Here is a 9884-nt window from a genome sequence, read left to right on the forward strand (position 1 = left end):
TTTGTCCAGTCCCCCTACGGCAACCCTCTCCCCCGACTCGTTCTCCTTGTTACTCTGCTTTATTTCTCTCCACCATCTGACATAGTATGTATGTCACTTATTCATTTGTTTATCGCCTGTCTTCCCCCAGGAGCAGGTAACAGGCATGAAGCCGGGGGTGTTCCCATCCATTTTTCTCGCTTCAGTGTCCTCTGTACCTAGAACAGTGCCTGGTACACAGGGGGAACTCAGTAAACATTTGTGTCAGTACGCGTATTTGATGGGGCATATGTGAGCAGCAGGGATAACACAATGACCTCATTGTGACAGCGCGCTGCTGGGCACTGAACACACAGCGGCGAACAGGACAAACTCTGGACAAAAGTCTCAGCCGTGCATGCCCCTCATTGGCTCCTGGCCATTAGTGGTGGAAGCAGAAACTCAGTAGCCCTTAACGTTTTCCGTGGGGATGTTGCCTGCCTCTCTCTTCTTTGTTCCGGGCAGCTATAGATCCTCTGAGTAGAATCTGGGTGGGAGTTGGGCTCAGGTCCTGGCCAGGGTCAGTGGGAGGTGTACAGGGAGTGACCTCCCTGCACCCCCATCCCAGGGGCAGTGAGAGTCAGCCAGACCCCCTTCCTCCTCTTTGGCATTCAGTTCCTCCATCGAGGGCTCCAGATCTCTGGGCAAGGTCACAGTACCTCCTGCCCAGGGGACATGTGACCATGTGAGCACTGCTGGGTTGGAACAAGCCACACTATCAGGTTATTGTGCTAAACATGCAGGTCCCCTTGCCAAGCCACCACACCCCATTCCACCACTGCCAGAACCTTTTGGGGGCCCTAGTTTACAGGGGCCTGAACTGGGGTGGGTGTTGTCCCAATGGTCCTAGGGAAGGAGGGGTCTTTTCTATGAGACCCACTTACTCTGGCTTCCTCTGAGATCCGGGGAGAAGGAAGCAACAAGCCCACCTTGGCTTCAGGCCCCACAAGGAGTGGCAGACATCGACAAGACCATGACTGTTTGACTCTTGGGGACACTTTGGCATTAACCATTGTCCTGCAGCATTTGCTTTGGGGGGCAAAGACTGTTGATCACTAACTTTGATTTTTTAGGAAATCCAGAGGTGTTCCTCCTGTTGTGACTGTGTCCAGGAATTCCCAAGAAGTCCCCTCCTGGAGAAAGATCTTCCTTCACAGAACTGATCCTCAGCAGGCCACACAAGGATTTGGGGCTACCGAAATCTGGGTGAAGCCTGCTAAGCTCAGATAGAGCTTGGAGGGGTGGGTTTCTGGGGAGTTAGACTGAGCTGTCAGGGGGGACAGTCCATGTTTCCTACTTTCAAGCTGAGTGGCCTTGGGCATGCTCCTTAACCTCTCTGAGCCTTAGTTTCCTCATCTGTGAAATGGGGATGATAACACCTATCATACATGATTGCAGATGATCTTGAAACGAGGTCTGTAAAATACTGGCCTGCACAACAAGACTGCGTTTGTTACCGTCCTTCTAGGAGTGAACGGTCCTACAGGGCTTTGGACGGCGGTGACACTCAGGTAAAACTCACTGTCAGGTTTTATTTCACAGGCATTTAGTGACTGTAAGGGATCCCAACCTGCTTAGGCCATTTATGTTTTTCACTAGAAGTGATTCTGAGGGAGAGGGCATGATGAGGTAGCATTCAGCTTGGTGGCCGCAGCAACCTCAGTTTTAACAGGGGGTGAAGAAGGAATATTCCTTTGCTTAGTGCACTTCAAGATGCTCGAGGGCCTGGTATGTAGTGAGTGCAAAAAAAGAGGTGAATCTGAATCAAGGAGCTTGAAGTCATCCAGGCCACCTTGGGCTCCAGGTACTCATGATGGGTTTAGAGATCCCAGTTCGGCTTTGTTCTAATCCTCCGCACAAAGAGGATCTAATCCTCCCTTTCCACAGAGAGGGAGGGAGAGACAGTGACAAGCATTTACCCTTCTCCATCTTACTTTTGCAGGAAAGACGTTGGTCCAGAGGCTGGGACCCAGGTACCCGAGATACCCTGGCCCATAACCCTGGCTCTTAGGGCCCAGTAGGTGATTTCTGCATCCCATGTTTTGGCTCTCCAGAATCATCTTCCAGGGGAACACATACTCCCCTGCCACGTGAAGGGAGGTCTGGGCACGGGACGAAGAGCATTGTAATTTTTGAGCTCCTACTCTGGGAACACAAACTATGTGTCAGGTGCTATGCAAGGTACTGTGTGTATGCCATTTCCACTGTTCCCGGTTGCCCTCACCCCTAAAGAAAAGGACCTGAGACCTTGAACTTTGGAGTTGGTTAGTCTTGGAGGCTCTGCTCTGCCACCAACTGTAGGGTTTACACATGTGATTTAGCCCTCTGGGGGTCTCAGTGGCTGAGATGGGGATAATTAGAACACCTACATGGGTGTGTGAGGATTAAATGAGATAAGAAAAGCATTTGGCCCAGGGTTTAAAAGCAAATTTTAAGGATGATGATGATGAAGATGCTGAAATAGTGTGGGCTCTAAAAGGCTCCCCTAGATGCTACTCTTGACCTCATGGCTACTTGGGATTTCCAGCTGGCAGCAGAATGGCCCTGACACTGGCAGTCCTGGGGGCCTGACTCTATTTCTCACTTGCTTGGTCACCTGGGGCCAATTATTTCCTCCAGACAACTTTGACTGGGGTCTGAAAGTTTGGTCCTAGGGTGCTGGGCCAGCGGCACGAAGTCAGAACCATTGCAAAGGACAGAAAACCCCTCTCCTTCTCCAGGCGCCCAGGCCTTGCCCCTAAGGCGGCAAGGTGACGCCGCCCGTGCTTCTGTTTGGAGAGGAGAGATAACGAGAGGAGGGGCCGCGAGCAAAGGGCGAGCCCCTCGTGGGCCCGTCTCCCCCGTCCCCCAGCAGCGCGGCAGACTTGCTCTCTTCCCACCGGCTGGGTCTCCAGGTGCCTTCCTTTTAATTAAAGGTACTTAGCCTTCCGCTACACTGGCCTTCATTTGCATGCGATCCTTCCCTTTATGCAGCCTCAGTATCACAATGAGCCAGGAGGTTAACGGAACATCATCGCGCGGTGCCCTGGAAGGCGGGACAGAGCCGGCTGCGCCCCGGTTCCCTGAGCGTTGCTCCCCGGGACTCCGCACGGCGGGCGGGGAGCTGCCAGCTTTCCAGCCCCTTGGCCGCCGCGCCTGGCTCGGCCCCGGGCCAACGGAAGCAGAGGGGCTGCAATTTACTAAGCCTGCGCGGGCGTGGCCCCAGCTTCCCTCTTCAAAGGGCCTTTACAGACCGAATCTGCCTTGGTCCCTGAAGCCAAGGCGAGTCCTCGAAGTCTCTGCAGCCTCAGGGCTGGTGCTTGGTGCGTGCGTATTGGATCCACGAGGAAGGCAGGTGTTTTCCAATCACCCATGTTTGCCGGCCCCTGGACTCAGTTCCCGTGGTATTTCGGGACAAATCACAGCTCCTATCCCGAAGGAACTGATTGCTGATCAGGAGAATTGTATTGGAGATTATACAAAGAACCGTGATGTCGGGCAGAGGGTGGGTAAAACTTCAGGAAGGCTTCACCTGAAGGGCACTGGAGTTCAGAGGGAAGCAGGACGTGAACTGCCAGTCAATGCCAGACACTTACCGATTAGTATTCAAAAGAAGATTCTGATGCTTCAAAGCATCAAGGAAATTCACCACGGTCACGTAGATGGCTTAAACTCAGGCCCATCTTTTCTCAGGAAGAGAGGAAGCTCCACCTTGGAAAGACCAGACTCCTTCCGTTTCAGGTTCTTACGCTCTAGTGAGAAGATAAGACACAGACCTGGGAGACTCTCGATCAAGGTCTTTTCTTCTGTCCCTACACTTGCCTCCATCTCGTGGATCTGGCTTCCTCAAGACCTGACGTTTTCTCCATAATCTCCCACCAGCCCGCTCAGTGCCCCACTCACCTGAGTCTCCTCCATCACCAGGTCTGTACCCTGTTTCTCCCTCTGGATGCCCTAATGTCTCAAGGCCAGGGAAACAAGAGCAAGGTCCACCCTCCTCTATGTGGCTGGCCCTGTCCCTAAAGATAAGGAAGAGGAGATGCAGAGCAGGCTTCTTTATCTCTGCTAAGTTGTTATCCCTTTTCCCAGATTGACTCTGATGATTTACCTCCCAGCTTCTGTGAACCAGCTCTTCCTTTTCTACAAATCCCTTTTCTATTTTTTTTTTTTTTAAAGATTTATTGATTGATTGATTGCTATGTTGGGTCTTCGTTTCTGTGCTAGGGCTTTCTCTAGTTGCGGCAAGCGGGGGCCACTCTTCATCACGGTGCGCGGGCCTCTCACTATCGCAGCCTCTCTCGTTGGGAGCACAGGCTCCAGACGCGCAGGCTCAGTAGTTGTGGCTCACGGGCCTAGTCACTCCGCGGCATGTGGGATCCTCCCAGACCAGGGCTCGAACCCGTGTCCCCTGCATTAGCAGGCAGACTCTCAACCACTGCGCCACCAGGGAAGCCCCCTTTTCTTTTCCTTAGACTAGGAGACAGACACCATGGGGTGGGATACTGGGGGTTGCTGTGATTTCTTCCATGTAGTGTCTGATACAGAGAAGACAACAAATAGTGAATGAATGAATGGGCTCAGAATTAGACTCAGTCTTCCATGTTAAAGACAGAGGAGAGGGCTTCCCTGGTGGCGCAGTGGTTGAGAATCTGCCTGCCAATGCAGGGGACACGGGTTCGAGCCCTGGTCTGGGAAGATCCCACATGCTGCGGAGCAACTGGGCCCGTGAGCCACAATTATTGAGCCTGTGCGTCTGGAGCCTGTGCTCCGCACCAAGAGAGGCCGCGATAGTGAGAGGCCCGCGCACCGTGATGAAGAGTGGCCCCCGTTTGCCACAACTAGTGCCCTTGCACAGAAACAAAGACCCAGCACAGCCATAAATAAATAAATTTTAAAAAAAGACAGAGGAGAACAGAGACATAGACCGGAATGTGGAAGGGTTCAGAACCTCTTATTCACTGGCTCGTGTCCCAATAATCTTCCCGAGTGTAAACCCAGGGGCTGTCATGACGTCAGCCCCTCCTGCAATGCTCCAGAGGATATCAGGCAACATTCCCACTCAATTTATCATGTGAAGCTTCTGGAACTGGGAGCCCAGGGGATTCCTTTGCCTTCTGGAGCCAGCCCAGACAGACAGACGGTCAGTCAACACCATTCTAGGCCCAGGAAAGGGCGGGGTAAGCTCAGGATTTCCTTTAGAGGTTTGTTTTCAGTGCAAAAATGTTAGTACCTCATTCCTCTTCTCTACCAGATGGTGAAGCACATGGAAGATAAAAGTCTTTCATTAGCATTTTCCTAGCCATGCACCTCGGAATGGGGTGAGTGCCCCCCGTTCTCCATCTCCCTTGCCATGTGTGCCTTGCTGAATCGGGGGAGGTGGGGAGGCTGCCATGAATGATGGCAGCAACCAACACCCACAGGGCACTTTCCAGCAGCATAATCTCATATCACCCTCATAAACAATTGATGAGGTGAGCGTTGATCTGTTTCACAGGTGAGCAAAGTAAGGCTCTAATGGGCTTACATACCCAAGTCCCCTAACTATGAGTGTTGGGGCCAGGATATGGACCCAGACCCTCTGATTCCAGAGACCAGGGGTCAGTGACCAGGAAGACTATCTGAAAGACAAGTGGCTGGGCAAGACCCTTGAATCTCCAGGCTTTGGCCTCTGGACCAAGAACACTTGAAAGAACAGCTTGTTTGAAATGACCCTCAATAGGTGTCTCCTCTAATGAAGACACTGTGACTCTAGAGGTGCTTGTCTTGAGAAGAGTGTGACAATATCAATCCAAAGGCCCATCAGACTTGTTAGCAAACCCTGGGCCATTCGATTAGCTTACTGTCACCCAAAAAGTGGAAAGCATGGCCCTCAAGGGTTAGATCTTTAGGGCAGGTACAATTTGCAGCAGAGGCAGGGTTGACAGAAAGATTATAGTCTCAGGTGGCATTCGTAATAATAGCACCTCCAAGATAAAAGTGCTGATATTCCCTCCGCATTCCTTTTGAGTCCCACCATACCGGGGTTGTGGGCTCAGTTCTAATGACCTTCAAAGGAGGAGGATGAGAAACAGAAACGGAGGGGACCAGGGGAGCATAAAGGGACTCTAAACCATACCTACTGAGGATGAATTAAAAGGATAGAGGATATTTTACCCAAGAAGAGAAGACCGAGGGTGAAATGGAAGGTGTAGCAAGGAGATAAGCCCCGCCCCCACTCTGCCCATCAACAACCATGTGAAGGAAACATCTTGGATGTGGATCTTCCAGACCAAGTCCAACCTTTAGATGACTGCAGTCCTGCTTGACAGCTTGGCCATAACCTCTGAGAAACCCTGAGCCTGAGCCACCCAGCTGCAGAGTCCCTGGATTCCTGACCCTCAGCATCTGTGTGAGATAATAAATGTTTGCTGCTCTAAGCTGGTAAGTTTGTGGTACTTTGTTACACAGTTCTAGATAACTAAGACTATACTCATTCTTCTATCTGCTCTGAGAAATTCTATTCTTCGCCGTAAGAGTGTTTTGTCAGCAGACGGCTCAGAGAATATTTTCACTGCTAGAGCAAAAAAATAGAATTTCTTCTTCTTTCTTTCTTTGTCCTCAATTGACTTCATTGAGCTTTAAACCTGCCTCTAGCCCTGATGTGGAGATTTGGTGAATTAACACATCAATTCCTTCTTGGCATTTTAAATGTAACTGTGGTCAAATTCCCCAAGGGAATCTGTCCTCCCATAAGCTAGTCTGGAGATATCAGGGATGCACCTCTGAGTCCAGTAGTTGCTTTATTCTGCGTTGGCTGGACCTTCTGGATGAGACAAGGAGTCATACTGGGGGAGAGATCACATGGCCTTTCCTAGAGAGAAGTTGGAACAAATGACAGCAATGGGGGTGGCAGGCAGTGGTTGAGGTTGGTAAGACTCACCTTTCAGAGTCAAGGAAAAAGAGAGAGAAGGTCCATCAGGTATAGAGTCTCAGTCCCTGCACTTCGTATCTGTGTGTGGCTGTTCATCTTTCAAAGAATTAGAGGCCAGGACCAGCGCTGGACAAATGTCACAAGTTTTGTTAATTTCTTTCTCCTTAGTTCTGATTTCCTCTTACAGGAAAGGGAGCTACAGAGCGGGGAACACAGTGTGGGTTGCGGGAGAGGCAGGGACAGCAAACATGCTGAGTCTCTGAGGACTAAGGCAAAGGAAGAAAAAAGTCCAGGAGAAGCTGGTCTGGGTCTGTGAAGGAGGTCTGGGCACTTCAAGTGTCCTTCTGGGATTCCCAGACTGTCCTCTGCTGTTTCTTCCCATTGGCTAGACTCTACCTGTAATTCAGATAGATGCCACCAGGTGGAGAAGTGTCTGGATTACAACCTCTTGACTCGCAGGATTTCCCACCGCCATGGGTAACTAAGAAGATAGAGAGTTGGACTATCAGGTTCAAAACTGTCCACAAAAAAAGCACAAAATGCTCATTACTGAGGAAAGACTCCTCCACTAACAAGCACTGTAAATTTATGAAATTACTTATCACTAATTCTCTCCAGGACTTTGTTACCTTATCTTTAAAGTGAAAGAGGCAAGCAAAGTGATTTCTAATGTCCAGCTCTGAAATCCTAGGATTCCAGGGACTTCCCTGGTGGCACAGTGGATACGATTCCACTCTCCCAATTCAGGGGGCCCAGGTTCGATCCCTGGTCAGGGAACTAGATCCCACATGCATGCGGCAACTAAGGAGCCTGCCTGCCGCAACTAAGAGCCGGTGCAAACAAAATAAATAAATAAATATTAAAAAGAAAATAAATTCTAGGATTCCATAATATAACACTTGTAATAAGGTTTATCTTAGTTATCATTGATTTCTCCTACTTCCTTAAGGCTGAGGGATCTCAGCTGTATTCCCCACCCCTTCCTTTCCCATGTTTACTTGAGCTATGTCTCATCAATAACCATTCAATGTCAATTTCTTCACCTTTTCTCAATAAAATAAAACAAGTTTGTGTATTTCCATTCATCCATTCTCCCCTTTTTCTTGGTGTACAGGCGGGCCTTGGAGATACTGCACGTTTAGTTCCAGACCACCACAATAATGTGAATATCCCAAAAACTGAGTCATACAATTTTTTTGGTTTCCCAGTGCATGTAAAAGTTTATGTTTATATTCTACTGTAGTCTATTAAGTGTGCAATAGCATTATGTCTTAAAAAATGTACACAACTTGATTTAAAAATACTTTGTTGCTAACCATCATCTGAGCCTTCAGTGTGTCATTTTTGCAGTAGTAACTTAAAAGATCACTGATCACTCATCACCAAAACAAATATAATGATAATGAAAAAGTTTGAAGTATTGTGGGAATTACTAAAATGTGACATGAGTACATGAAGTGAGCAAATACTGTTGGGAAAATGGTGCCAGTAGACTTACTTGATGCAGGGTTGCCATGATAATTTGCTAAAAACACAGTATCTGTGAAACGCAATAAGGTATGCCTATATCAGACACAAATTTTGTGTGCTTTCTTGGATTCCTCCTTTCTCTCTCTTGTTTGGTGCCCATTCCATTCTGAGTCATCCCTGCACTTACGGACTTGATCACACCACGAGATTTGGTGTTTTGGCGGACAAAGACTGAATGAGGCGATCCAGAAGTTCAGGGGCATTTGCTCACTGTTGGATAAATCTTGATTGGTGGGAAATGAGAGACTGGAAGGGGGTCAGATAAATTCCTCTCCTCCTTTCAGTGGATACTTCAAGGTTTGATTTCTCTTTGTAACTCTTACGGAGAAGCTCAGCACGTTAAGCAAACATGCCTCATGGGTGCCCCACTGTGTGTCTTCACAGCTTGTTGTGAAGTTGCACAATAATGCATTTCATCAAGTGCTTCACATCTTCCCTTCCCTTCCTTCTGATTTTTCCTAACCCTCACTGTCCTGGGCTTGTACATTTCTCCTATATAAAGTGTGAGCACTTCAATCCTTGCCTCAGGCTCTGCTTTCCATAGAATTGAGGCTAAGACAGTTGGCCTCAGAGGACAAAGTGCCTCCCTCCCACTTTTTAAGGCCAATTCTGTCGCTTGGGTTTTTGATTCAATCTCTTTCTGCCTCCTCTACACTTCATTAACTATTCTTCCTTTTTTTTTTTTGGAGATATAATAGTTACACTAATTCTTTCATTGTTTTGAGTTTCCAACTTCTCCCTCTCTATGGACTGTGAACACACTCAAGGATTTCCATGAAAAATGAGCATTCCCTTTACTAAAAGTGTTCAATTCCATCCCGTCATGAACAAATTCTTATAGTTATACTCACTGCCTGTATTTGTTTTCTAAGGCTGCCATACAAAGTGCCACAAATTGAGTGGCTTAAGGCAACAGAAATCTACTTTCTCATGGTTCTGGAGGCCAGAAGTCTGAAACCCAAGTATTGGCAGGGCCATGCTTCCTCTGAAACTTCTAGGGGAGGATTCTTCTTTGCCTCTTTCAGCTTCGGGTCACTCAGGCAATCCTTGGCTTATGGTGGCATAACTCCAATCTCTGCCTTTATCCACATGGCTGCCTGCCCTCTGTGTGTCCGGGTCTTCACATGACATTCTCCTCTCTCTTATAAGAGCACCAGTCATATTGGATTAAAGGCCCATCTAACCCTAACCCTAACCCTAACCCTAATCCTAACCCTAACCCTAACCCTAACCCTAACCCTAACCCTAACCCTAAACCTTAACCCTAACCTTAACCTCATCTTAACTTGATTACATCTGCAAAGACCCTATTTCCAAATAAGGTCACATTCACAGGTACCAAGGGTTAGGACTTCAACATATCTTTTGTGGGGACACAAATGTTCTCTCTGCCAACTCATTCCTTGGCTTTTTGTAGTTAGGTTTCTTTCCATACCTTGTTACTCAC

The sequence above is a fragment of the Balaenoptera ricei genome, chromosome 13 (assembly GCF_028023285.1).
Source record: "Balaenoptera ricei isolate mBalRic1 chromosome 13, mBalRic1.hap2, whole genome shotgun sequence".
Classification (NCBI taxonomy): Eukaryota; Metazoa; Chordata; class Mammalia; order Artiodactyla; family Balaenopteridae; genus Balaenoptera; species Balaenoptera ricei.